Source organism: Scyliorhinus canicula, chromosome 2 (genome assembly GCF_902713615.1).
Source record: "Scyliorhinus canicula chromosome 2, sScyCan1.1, whole genome shotgun sequence".
Taxonomy (NCBI): domain Eukaryota; kingdom Metazoa; phylum Chordata; class Chondrichthyes; order Carcharhiniformes; family Scyliorhinidae; genus Scyliorhinus; species Scyliorhinus canicula.
Window position 1 is genome coordinate 103,030,661 of NC_052147.1, and position 13,110 is coordinate 103,043,770.

Sequence of the window (13,110 nt, forward strand, 5' to 3'; positions counted from 1 at the left end):
GGTGTGAACAGGGCAGAAAGGTTGCACAGGCTGGAGAAGGCTAGGGAGAACTGAGGCTGATAGGGAAGGGTTTAAATATCCACATTTTCCAAGCTGGATACACAGGGCAAAGGACACATTTAGAAGATGGTGGTTGGTGTCCGAGGAAATGAGGGCACCAAAGCATAGCAGCAGCTGCAGCTCAATTTCGACAAACCTTTTCAGACGGTGACTGCAAATACAGCGCTGAGGAGTAAAGAGTTGCAGGGCTGTGAGGGCATGGATTGGAGTCGGACTAGCTGAATTGCTCTTGCAGACAGCTTCATGGACAGGGTGGGCTGAATGGCCTCCTCTGTGCTGTAAAGATTCTATGATCCTGTGGTTTTATGAAATGTTAATGCCTAGACCATTCCTTGAAAGAAAGGCTCACATTTATATAGCATCTGACACAATCTCAAAGCTTCCTAAAATACATTATAGCCAGTGTCATACTACAAAGTGTTATCACTGTTTTAATGCAGGAAACGGAGCGACCAATTTGCACACAGTAATGTCCCACAAACACCAATGTGATAATGACCAGATAATTTATTTTTAGCGATGTTAGGCAAAGTTTAGAGGAGATGTATGAGGCGTTTTTTTTACACAGAGGGCGGTGAGTGCCTGGGACGCGCTGCCACGGGAGGTTGTGGAAGCAAATACATTAACGACATTCAAAAGGCATCTTGACAAATACAAATACATGGATAGGATGGGTATAGAGGGATACGGCACTAGGAAGTGCTGAGGGCTTTTGCCAAAGGTGGTATCATGACCGGTACAGGCTTGGAGGGCTGAAGGGCCTGTTCCTGTGCTGTATTGTTCTTTGTTCTTTGTTAGTTTGGGTTAAGAATTGGTCTGGACACAGGAGAGAACTTCCCCGCTCATCCTCTGAAGAGTACCAAGCGATTTTTTGAGTATGCCTGGTAGGGCAGCTTTAATATTCATCCTAAAGATCTCCGACAGTGCAGCTGTCACCAGAGCTGTTGACCTAGCTTATGTACTCAGGTTGCTGTCATTGGGTCTAAATCCTGGAACTCTCACCCGAACAGCACTGTGGGTGAATCTACATCACATGGATTGCAGCGGTTCAAAAAGGCAGCTCACCACCACCTACTCAAGGGCAATTAGGAGTGGGCAATAAATGCAGGCCTAGCCAGTAACACCCACATCCCATGAATGAAACAAAAGTTTATACAGCCACTGTGTGGCACTGTATGTGATGTTGGAGAGATTATTTTAATGGTTTAATCAGGCTTGTTCACTTTTTGGTCAGTCTTTTTAGGTGAATGCTATGTACACACAACAATTGTTGTACAGAGACAGGTACCACAACTTAGCACATTGATGCACTTATTCAGTTCCATACAATACGAAGCAACATATAAAAAGGGGATGAAATTCTAGAATGATATATTATTGATACAGTGAGACTTGTCTATGGTATTTGTTCAAAACAAATATAAGGCCAGTGTACCACAGGAAGCACCTGACATAGATCCAATACCTATCGATCTGCCAAAAGGGATTTTGGCAGGTAAGGGTTGAGCACCAGAACCAGTTCCATTCTATATCACCCACAGGCTTGTGTAAATTCACAATCATGCTGTTTGGAAAGATAAGTGATTTACTCAAGTTGCATGTTGGCCGAGGTCTAGAGTATAAGAGCAGGAAGGTTATGCGAGAGCGGCAAAAAATATGAGAAGGCCTCAGTTTAGAGTTACAGTTCTGGTTGCACCATTGCAGGAAGGCTGTGACTTCACGGCAGAGGGTACAGAATTGATGTTGCCAGGAATGGAGAATTTTAGCTGTCAGGATAGATTGGATAGGCTGATGTTGTTTTCTTTGGAACGGAGGAGATTGTGGGGAGATTTAATGAATGTATGACATGCTGAGGAAGAGTGAGCCAGAATTACCGATTTTCCATTTGTGTATAATCTAAAAACAAGGGGGTGTAGATTTAGAGTAATTGGATTAGAGGGGAGTTGAGAAGGAATTGTTATCCAGAGGTTGGCAGGTGGTCTGGATGTCACCACCTGAGAGATAGCAAACCTCGTCACATTTTTTTAAAACCCTTGGAAATGCGCTCGAGGTGCCCTAATTTACGGGGATTTGACTGGATTGCTCTTTCCTGGCCAGCACGATGGTCTAATTTTGCACTGTTAATTTTTCCATGGTTCTCTATAGTTTCCATTGTCAGTGGAGCAGACTCGATGGGCCACATGGCCTAAGTCTGCTCTTATACCTCATGGTCTATATGTGGACATTTTCATAAAAGTGACATTCACATCGTGACTGGTGAAAGACTGTTGTATCTCCTTGCTAAACTTTTTTGATCCAAATATCTCCAGATATTAATTCTGTATATTGGCTCTCAATTCACTCAATGCAGAATCTGAGACCTCCCTTGTTCATAGAATCAACAGTGCAGACAGAGGCCATTCAGCCTATCGAGTCTGCACTGGCTCTTGGAAAGAGCACCCTACCCAAGGTCAACAACTCCACCCTATCCCCATAACCCCGTAACCCCACCCTAAGGGCAATTTATCATGGCCAATCCACCTAACCTGCACATCTTTGGACTGTGGGAGGAAACCGGAGCACCCGGAGGAAACCCACGCACACACGGGGAGGATGTGCAGACTCCGCACAGACAGTGACCCAAGCTGGAATCGAACCTGGGACCCTGGAGCTGTGAAGCGATTGTTCTATCCACAATGCTACCGTGCTGGGTCCAGTCTTTGAGATACAAACCAAATGCATATTGATAGATACATATATATGTATTTGTAATGTGTGCCGATTTGAATCTAAGTGGAGCGACATGCCCCTTTAAGATGGTTGTTTGGGAAATCCCCCGCCACCGTGTCCCTTTCTGACAGCCCCTGGGCAGAGGGGAGGGGGAAGAGACAAATTGCCGTTTTTGATTGGATACCCTATGCCCTTCTCGCTTGGTAACGATCGGCTTCTATTTTCTGATTGGTGAAGTGCACGCCGCACATTTACGTCAGGACCCGATGCCGGTGCGCGTTGCCACGGGTGACGGACAGCCACTCAAGTGGCAGGACCGCAGAACACTGGAGCGGCGGGGGATTGGAAGCGGCGGCAGGTGGCGCTGCGAGGGAGGCAGCGGAGCGGGATGGGGGAAACAGCACGGCCAGTGGTGGGAAGCCGGCACTGCAAGATGGGCGGAGAAGAGGGAGGGTGATTGGCTGGTTTGAAGGGGTGATTGGCAGCAGCTCAGCCGGTCCGGGGTCGGCCTCTTCGGTGGGCGAGAACTGGCTGCTGATTGGCGATGCCATGGTTGTTCGATTGTGACGAGTTTTGATTGACAGGCGGGACAGGCGGTAAACAGTAGGACGCGCACAAATCGCGATGATTAATCAGAGTACTGTAAGGAGTGTGCACAAATCGACATAAAACGGCTCAGTTATCTCCGGGTAAGTGCACTTTACAGCAACCGAATTTCCTTCTCCTGCGCATCTCCGTTATCTCTTTTTAGTGGAATCGCGTTTCCATTATTCCGCCCAGGAAAAACCGTACAAAGTAACTTAAACGTCTCTTTGTCAATATTGTTTCTGCACTTAACTGATTTGCAAACTGGTTGTCAAATCCAGCCCAGATTTCTTGATCTGGTTATAGTTTTCTTATCAAAAAGAGTGCCATTGTGGCAGATAAAATGCCACCATAAAACCACTTTGCGTTGTTTTGCTTGTTTATGTGCTAATTTATAGGAGGCTTTTTTAAATAGGCATTTTTAACTCACTTGTTCTCATTTCCGGGACATGTCAGGGCAGCACATTGAGGCAAAAATACATAAACATGCACTGTTTTGCTGGCAAAGGGTTCTTGTTTTGGGCGCTCGGGATTTATTTAGTTTACAAGTTGAAAGGTTGATTAAGTTGCTGTTGTGTTGACTTTGTGTTTATTGTTTATCTTCGATCGGGATCGTTTCACTCGGGTTCACAAAACTAGGAAATATATACTTGGTGTTGGCGGGAAGTCATCGCACTGCCTGCCCCTGGAGCCAGGCAGCATCAACCGAGCCGGGTTCCGATCAGCCTGCCAAGTGGATGTGAAACTGACCCGGCAGAACCCAATGGGTCTGAAATTGACGGGATGGGTGGGGACGGTCCAGGGGGTCTGAAAAATTACCTGAGGGGAATTCAAATCGGGGAGTGTTCCAGCTACCTGGAAACAGGGAAGGAGGGATAGGAAGTCATCCAGACTCCAAACAGATACTGTCAGACCTGCTGAGATAATTCAGTATTTTCTGTATTTATTTCAGATTCCAGCATCCGCAGTAATTCGTTTTATCTTCAGGGATATGAAGTCCTGGGTTGTTTGAGCTGCAGAGGGAGGAATTCTTATTACTGAAATTTTGGGGTGTGGAAGTAGCAGGGGGTGGGGCCAGGGGTTGTCTCAGTTCTGGGGTCAGGGGTTGTCTCAGGTCTGGGAAAGGGGGTGTCTCAGTCTGGGGTAAGGAGGTGTCTCAGGTCTGGGGTCAGAGGTTGTCTCAGTTCTGGGGTCAGGGGATCTTAGGTTTGGGGTCAGGGGTTGTCTCCGTTCTGGGGTCAGGGGTTCTCTCAGTTCTGGGGTCAGGGGGTGTGCCAGGCTGGAGTAAGGGGGTGTCTCAGGTTTGGGGTCAGGGGGTGCCTCAGGTCTGGGGTAAGGGGGTGTCTCAGGTTTGGGGTCAGGGGTGCCTCAGGTCTGGGGTCAGGGGGTGTCTCAGTTCTGGCGTCAGGGGGTGTCTTGATTCTCAGGTCAGGGGGTGTCTCGGTTCTGGGGTCAGGGGGTGTTTCAGCCTGGGGTAAGGGGGTGTCTCAGTCTGGGGTAAGGGGGTGTCTCAGGTCTGGGGTAAGGGGTGTCTCAGGTCTGGGGTAAGGGGGTGTCTCAGGTCTGGGAGAAGGGGGTGTCTCGGGTCTGGGGTAAGGGGGTGTGTCAGCCTGGGGTAAGGGGATGTCTCAGGTCTGGGGTAAGGGGGTGTCTCAGGTCTGGGGTAAGGGGTGTCTCAGGTCTGGGAGAAGGGGGTGTCTCAGGTCTGGGGTAAGGGGGTGTCTCAGGTCTGGGGTAAGGGGTGTCTCAGGTCTGGGGTAAGGGGGTGTGTCAGTCTGGGGTAAGGGGATGTCTCAGGTCTGGGGTAAGGGGGTGTCTCAGGTCTGGGGTAAGGGGGTGTCTCAGTCTGGGGTAAGGGGTGTCTCAGGTCTGGGGTAAGGGGTGTCTCAGGTCTGGGGTAAGGGGGTGTCTCAGGTCTGGGAGAAGGGGGTGTCTCGGGTCTGGGGTAAGGGGGTGTGTCAGTCTGGGGTAAGGGGATGTCTCAGGTCTGGGGTAAGGGGGTGTCTCAGGTCTGGGGTAAGGGGGTGTCTCGGGTCTGGGGTAAGGGGGTGTCTCAGGTCTGGGGTAAGGGGGTGTCTCAGGTCTGGGAGAAGGGGGTGTCTCGGGTCTGGGGTAAGGGGGTGTCTCAGTCTGGGGTAAGGGGTGTCTCAGGTCTGGGGTAAGGGGGTGTGTCAGTCTGGGGTAAGGGGATGTCTCAGGTCTGGGGTAAGGGGGTGTCTCAGGTCTGGGGTAAGGGGGTGTCTCAGGTCTGACTTGCTCCGAGTAATGGGATGTTCTCTGTGACTTTTCCCGGGAAAACCTTGAGAAGCTGTAGGCGGCGCTGAGAGACAGGTCTTTGTAAATTGGTCTCTGTATCTCCAGTCTAACTGCCCATATACCCTGAGTGACTCGGTCTGCACAATACCTGCCATTTCCGCCTTTATTACTCACGGTATCTGTAATGTAACTGTGTCTACCTCTCACACAGGGTCTCTTTATTCCCACTATAACTCCTGGATCTGTTGCACATCGAGATTCAATGTGCTGCACTGTGTGTAGGTTTAAGCCTACTCCAATGGTGATATACCCTGTATCAAATGTAACTTATTCAGTGTAAAATGTTACAATCAATCTGATGCAATTTCCGGATACCCAATGTAACTCTCATCCAGTGTGACTGTGCCGCCCTCTCGAGAGTAAATGTCTGTCCTCCAGTCACTCATTTTATTCTGTAGTTCGCTCACCAACACGTGGGACCCCCTCTAGAGGTTTGTGTGTGTGTGTGTCAGTGCCGGGGTCTGTCATCCAGCCTATCCCACTCTGTGTTAAACCTTTCTCCCTCGGACTGGACTGTCTGATACTTTGTTATGGGACTCTTACCCCTTTCAGCAGCAACTATTTACAATTAGCACTTTCCCGATCAGTTTCTAGGCTGAAAGAAGCAGAGAGCCCTGCTGGAAGGCACCTCAAACACCTCTATGTACTGCTGCCTCTCTCTTTGGCCCTTGGCGCTCTTAGATTGGGCCCTTTATTAGCTGCTTCTTTGCCGGGGGACAGGAGTGTTTAGGTGTCGGTCCTGTCTGTGCCGGGATGCAAAGCCAAGCGATTGCTTCTGATTTTCTCCCGGGTCGCCCCTGGGTCCTAGAGCCCGACGAGGCATTGTTTACAACTCCAGCCAGTTAGGAACCAATTACCACTGGCTGACGCTTCAACCTTGCTGGAGACAGAACCAGTTCCGTACACTGCCCTACTGGAGTTCTGCTTATCCACCCTTCAGAAGAATGCCCTGCAAATTGAGCACCCTGTTCGACCCCAAGCTCAACCTCAGCCCCCCCCAAATCTCAAAGTCCATCCACTTCCACGTTCTGTAATCCTTCTCTGCCTTGACTCATCTGCTTCTGAAATCCTCACCAAGCACTTGTAAACCTCACAAGTTGACTATTCCCATGCTTTCCTGGCAGGGCTCCTGTTATATATTTTATAACTTGCATCCATGCAGTGTCATAGATGTCTTCAACACAGAAAAGACTGCACCATTCAAAAACAACCACATAACTATTCTAATCCCGTTTTCCAGCACTTGGCCCACAACCTTGTTTGCCTTGACATTGGAAGTGCTCATCTAAATACTTCTTAAATGTTATGAGAGTCTCTGCCTCCACCACCCTTTCAGTCAGTGAGTTCCAGACTCCCACCACCCTCTGGGTGAAAACACCACCCCTAAACCTCCTGCCCCTTACCTTAAAGCTATGTCCCCTGGTCATTGATCCCTTCACCAAGGGGCAAAGAAATCACTAGTTTGTGTATATGTGTGACAGGTTTTATTTACAGTGTTTTAAAATGTCTCTTCCATACTTCAGCTGTAGTTTCCATCTCTTTCTACTTTCTCTTTGTTTTACTTTTCTCTTGTGTCCACATGCAGGCACAAGTAGTAAACCGGCTCAAACACAGAACAGTTGAACCATTGAACACTGCAACCCCTATTTTTGCCCCTCCCGCATACATTTGAGATCATCCAAAAGTCGGGCTCACCCACCACCCCTGACCACAGTATGAATGCGAGTTGTTGTTGTAGCTATAGAGATCTTCCCTACTTTGAAAATGGTGACCAAAGATCTGTGTTTTACAAGCTCGGAGCATCCGAGAGTACTTTGTGCCTAATTAATTATTTCTGATGTCTGGTCACTGTTGCAATGCAGGAGATGTCACAGCTGATTTGCGCATAGCAAGATCCCATAAGCAACAACAGCAGATCATCAGTTTTTGGGATAAACGTTAGCTGGGACATTGGGTATAGCTCCCCTGCCCATCTTCAAAGTAGTATGGTGGGATCTTATGCATACACCTGAGAGGGAAGAAGGACCTTGGTTTAATGCCTCATTCAAAAGACAACACTTCTAACAGTTCAACACTCCACGCCTTCATTACTGCACTGGAGTGTCAGCAAAGGCTGCGTTCTAAAGTCTTGTGCCCACACCTTTCTGACCTGGAGTCAAATGGACCTAATTACTGATGACAGTACGAGGAAGCGCCATGTTATTTGAAGTGCCACCCTTGGGCTGAGATGCCAAACCAACATCCACCGACCTGCCTTCCCAGGTGGGTGTGCCAGATTGCATGGCACTATTTGAAGAAGGGCAGGAGAGATCTCCCCAGTATTCTGGCTACCATTTATCTCTCTACAAACACCAACAAAATACACCAATTTGCCATTTATCTCTTGTTTTTGGGTTTCCGCTGTATATTTCTGCAAAACAGAAGTGATGGCTTTTCAAAAGTACCTTAGACATTTTCTGCTCTGTAGTCTTCTCCCTGTATCTCCTGAGGACATTATTTATATTAAGGCATGGTTCCACTGGTGCTATTCATCCTTGCCCAAATGTTGATTTTTCATGAGGAAGCCTAGGTGGATAGAGTTGGCCAGCTATTGACCAGGACACCCTTGTGTCATCCATACACAATTTTCCCCACACGGGCCATGGAATGGGGATCAAGGTGGCTATTCCATCTGAGCCAATTGGGCCAATTGTACTGGCCTCAAGTTGAGATGAGCTCATTCTGGTAACCCCTACAGTGCATTTTATGGGTTTGGAAGTAAGGGAGCTCAGCCATGAGGCCAGGTTGACTGGGTGAGGTACCGTTGGATTCTTGAGAACAGAAGTCAATCTGAGACCTTCCTAGACTCAACAACCCGACACCAGACCAGACGCTGCATTGACCTAGCAAGGTAGAGGACAGGACTTGTCATGGTCAGAAAGCATCGCACTGTGCTCAATTCTGAGGCTTTTGCAAATGATATGGGAGATGTAATCAATCTTCAGAATTTTGAAGGGTTTGTAATCATAGAATCCCTACAGTGCAGAACAAAACCATTCGGCCCATCAAGTCTGCACCGACCGTTCAAAAACCACCCTACCTCGGCCCAATCCCCCACCCTGTGACCCTAAGGGGCAATTTAGTATGGCCAATCCACCTAACCTGCACACCTTTGGACTGCGGGAAGAAACCGGAGCACCCGGAGGAAACCCATGCAGACACGGGGAGAAAATGCAAACTCCACACAATCACCCAAAGCCAGAATCGAACACAGGCCCCTGGCGCTGTGTGGCAGAAGTGCTAACCACTGTGCCACCATGCTGCCTAGTTTTGATAGAGGCCCATTTTGATAGAGGCGATGGGGGGAAATTATTTTCACAGACAGGAGGGTCGAAAGGGCACACATTTAAGGCATTTGGTGAAAGATTTTAATTTTAAATGCGGAGGGTCGTTATGATCTGGAAGGTTGGCAGAGGCGGCATCATTCTTAATTTTCAAAAGGGTATTGGATGTTGAAATGAAATATTGCAGGGCCATTGGAAAGAGCATTGGTGGATGAATTATTTGGCTCTTTTGAAAGGTGTGCACAGACTTGATGGGCCAAATAGCCTCTTCTGTAAAATATGATCCTTTCTGAATTAATCTGATGTGCTTTCAGCATATTGGTGCTTCCTAATGCCTGCTGGGGAAAGCAGCAGCCATTTATTTAAGCTTTTTTTTCTTTATGGTATCAGTTTAAAAGGATTGCCGTAGAATATCATTATATCTTCTCCCTGCAAGCGTGGAACAATATCTGCTTGTTATTAGCTACCCAGCAATGATGTTTATCTATGGACCAACATATTATAGCTGGGTGCGGGGGACAAGTGGCTAATCCATTCACAGGAGATGGATAGGTTATTTAAATATTATAATTCACTTTAACAGTTATTCTATTTTTAACTCCATATTGGTGAGGTTTCCGAAGCCTTGGCAAACAGAACATTTAAAGAAGGCATGAGGGATCATAGAATTCCTACAGTGCAGAAGGAGGCCATTCGGCCCATCGAGTCTGCTCCAGCCCGACCCAATTCAGTTTTTTCCAATTAAGGACCAATTTAGCGTCGTCAATCCACCTACCCTGCACATCTTTGGGTTGTGTGGGCGAAACCCACGCAAACACGGGGTGAACGTGCAAACTCCACACGGACAGTGACCTAGAGCTGGGATCAAACCTGGGGCCTCGGCGCCGTGAGGCAGCAGTGCTATTCACTGCGCCATTGTGTTGCCCCAAGAGCATCCTACTTAAGCCTACACCTCCACCGTAACCCGGTAGCCCCACCTAATCTTTTGGACACGAAGGGGCAATTTAGCATGGCCAATCCCACCTAACCTGCACTTCTTTGGGCTGTGGGGGGAAACTGGAGCACCCGGAGGAAATGCATGCAGACACGAGGAGAAAGTGAAAACTCCACACAGACCGTGACCCGAGGCCGGAATTGAACCCAGGTCCCTGGAGTTGTGAGGCAGCAGTGCTAACCACTGTGCCACCGTACCGCCTACGTAGATTGAATCCATGTGGGACTGCTTGCTCGGCCAGGAGTCCTTTTAAGATATCGAGTAAACCCCTGCCCCCCAGCACCTCATGATCTATCTGCTTCTCCACCCCATTACCAAATACTCTCCCCACACCGCAAAATACACTACATCAAGCCCCTAACCAGTACAGGCTATACTTCAGAGGTTTCCAGACCTGAAAAGAGACTCCTGTTCCGAAAGCTAAAATGCAGGCCCCAGTGTTGAACCCAGGAGTGGCAATGTTTTTAAAAATAAATTTAGAGTACCCAGTTATTTTTTCCAATTAAGGGGTAATTTAGCATGGCCAATCTACCTACCCTGCACATCTTTGAGTTTTGGAGGGGGGTGAGACCTATGCAGAAACGGGGAGAATGTGCACACGGACAGTGACCCGGGGCCGGAATCAAACCTGGGTCCTCGGCGACGTGAGGCAGCAGTGCTAACCACTGTGCCGCCCTCGGAATGGCAATATGTCCGAATCTATGCCTGGGATTCCCCCAGCTGGGTAACAGGTGCCCACCCAAATACCCCTTTGTGAAATTACTGCCTTTTCTGATTGTGCCGGTAGAATATGTGGTCCTAGCTAGTCCTGTCAGTATTTTCTGGCCAGACAGACTCATGTGCAAATGTTTTTAATTTTTAATAATCTTTATTATCACAAGTAGGCTTACATTAACACTGCAATGAAGTTACGGTGAAAAGCCCATAGTGGCCACATTCCGGCACCTGTTCGGGTACACAGAGGGAGAATTCTGAATGTCCAAATTACCGAACAGCACGTCTTTCGGGACTTGTGGGAGGAAACTGGAGCACCCGGAGGATACCCACGCAGACACGGGGAAAACGTGCAGACTCCACACAGACAGTGACCCAAGCCGGGAATCGAACCTGGGACCCTGGAGCTGTTAAGCCTCACGGTAGCATGGTGGTTAGCATCAATGCTTCACAGCTCCAGGGTCCCAGGTTCGATTCCCGGCTGGGTCACTGTCTGTGTGGAGTCTGCACGTCCTCCCCGTGTGTGCGTGGGTTTCCTCCGGGTGCTCCGGTTTCCTCCCACAGTCCAAAGATGTGCGGGTTAGGTGGATTGGCCATGCTAAATTGCCCGTAGTGTAAGGTTAATGGGGGGATTGTTGGGTTACGGGTATACGGGTTACGTGGGTTTAAGTAGGGTGATCATTGCTCGGCACAACATCGAGGGCCGAAGGGCCTGTTCTGTGCTGTATTGTTCTATGCTACCCACTGTGCTGCCCTCAGTGAGAAGCTACAGATTTGCCCTTCCAGCAGGATTGTCTTGGAGTTCCCATGAGTTAAGGATTGATCTCCAGGGCACGACTGAGAGCCAACACAGGAGAAAAAATAATTGGGGCATTTATAAAAACCAAAGGCGCATTTTTTTACATTTCCTTTGACCACCTCTGTTTATTACTTACAAAAATATTGGAGTTGGAGGCCAGATTTTTTAGATTAATGGTCCAAATTTACTCCATTAGGTGACCCAAGAGACTGCTTGCTTTCCAATTGGCGTAGGAAGGCCAATGTGCACTAAGTTGGCTGTGTCAGACAGCAAATGGTGGGAGTGAGTTAAACTATCTACATCCACCTTAACTGCTTTCTATTTCTCTCGTAGTGTTGGACAAGGTATTTACCAAGACTCGCTTCCACAGCCTTTATCCAACAGATGGTGGGAGCTTGGGGCAAGCAGGAGGAGGTGGGAAGGCCACGTGTCAAATGTCCTGGAATATATCAAAGCAAAGCTGGGCAAGCTTACTTTTCAGTGTCCTTAGGACAACTGTAGTGATCCATTTTCTCAATGCTGTTTGTGATTGTGTAAGAGATCAATAATTGAACGTGGGTTATTCTGGTCCGAGTCAGGATTATTGTGGTGTGGGTGACCCAGTAATACACCACATTTACCCTTGGGGGAGCTATTGGTGGAGTTCTAGATTTTCTCTTTTGGCCACAGAATGATGAACAACGTGGATGGGGAGGCGATGATAAAGGAGGGAGCAAGTGGGAGAAGGACAAAGTAACAGGATGGAATACAACAGATAAACTATTATGAAAGCCTGTGGCCTTTATAACTTATATAATTAAGTGATTCATTGAGATGAAAGTGGGGTCTTTCTCAGTGTGGTGTCCCACAGAGAGATAAGTAATTGCACAGTGGGCAAATTCCCACACCACACAGACTATTGGACATCTTTGCACTTGAGTATGTAGATGCAGTCTGACCACACCACACTTATCTGATTCATGGTCTTCCCAGAGTTTGACTAAATGGCCAGCAGTATCCCTGACCACCCCCTTCCCCTCAATGTGGAGAGGGAATATCAAGGAGCATCTCAAATTTACTGCTCTCAACTTGGCCAATAATAAAATGGCAACAGATGTAAGCAAGGTCTCTGCTTCCGTTATTATGCTGGATCCCTTGGAGTGACTGTAAATGAGGCGGAGGTGGGTACATATAAGAAGGAAAGACTTGTATTTATTTAGGGCCTTTTGTGCCCTCAGGATATCCCAAATGCAGCACAGCCAATGAAGTCCTTTTATTTAAGTATGGATCCTATTTTAATGCAGGAAATACAGCAGCCAAATTGCGCACAGCAAGTTCCCACAACATTAGTGTGTTAATGCTACTATAATCTGATGTTGGCTGTGTGATACATATTGGCCAGGACATTGGGGAAAACTCCCCTGATTTTCTTTGAAAAATGCTGTGGTATCTTTTCCATTCACCTGAGAGAGCCCTGGTTTAATATTTTACTTAAAAGGCATTATTTCCTCAGTAGTGCATTGAGTGTCAATCTAGATTTTGTGGGACTTGACCCCACAATATTTTGATTCAGAAGAAAAAATGCCATTGGCTGAGCCACTGTTGACATCTGTGTAGTGCTGCTATTCAAA

General features: G+C 47.9%; 1 protein-coding gene across 1 annotated transcript in view; it reads left to right on the forward strand.

Moving 5' to 3' along the window:
- The first annotated feature begins 3,292 nt into the window (after window positions 1-3,292).
- LOC119956749 (bcl-2-modifying factor-like) overlaps window positions 3,293-13,110 on the forward strand; it is a 62,204-nt gene continuing 52,386 nt past the window's right edge. The window contains exon 1 of the mRNA XM_038784103.1: window positions 3,293-3,458. The gene's annotated coding sequence lies outside the window, so the exon portion shown is untranslated. The remainder of the gene's footprint in view (window positions 3,459-13,110) is intronic.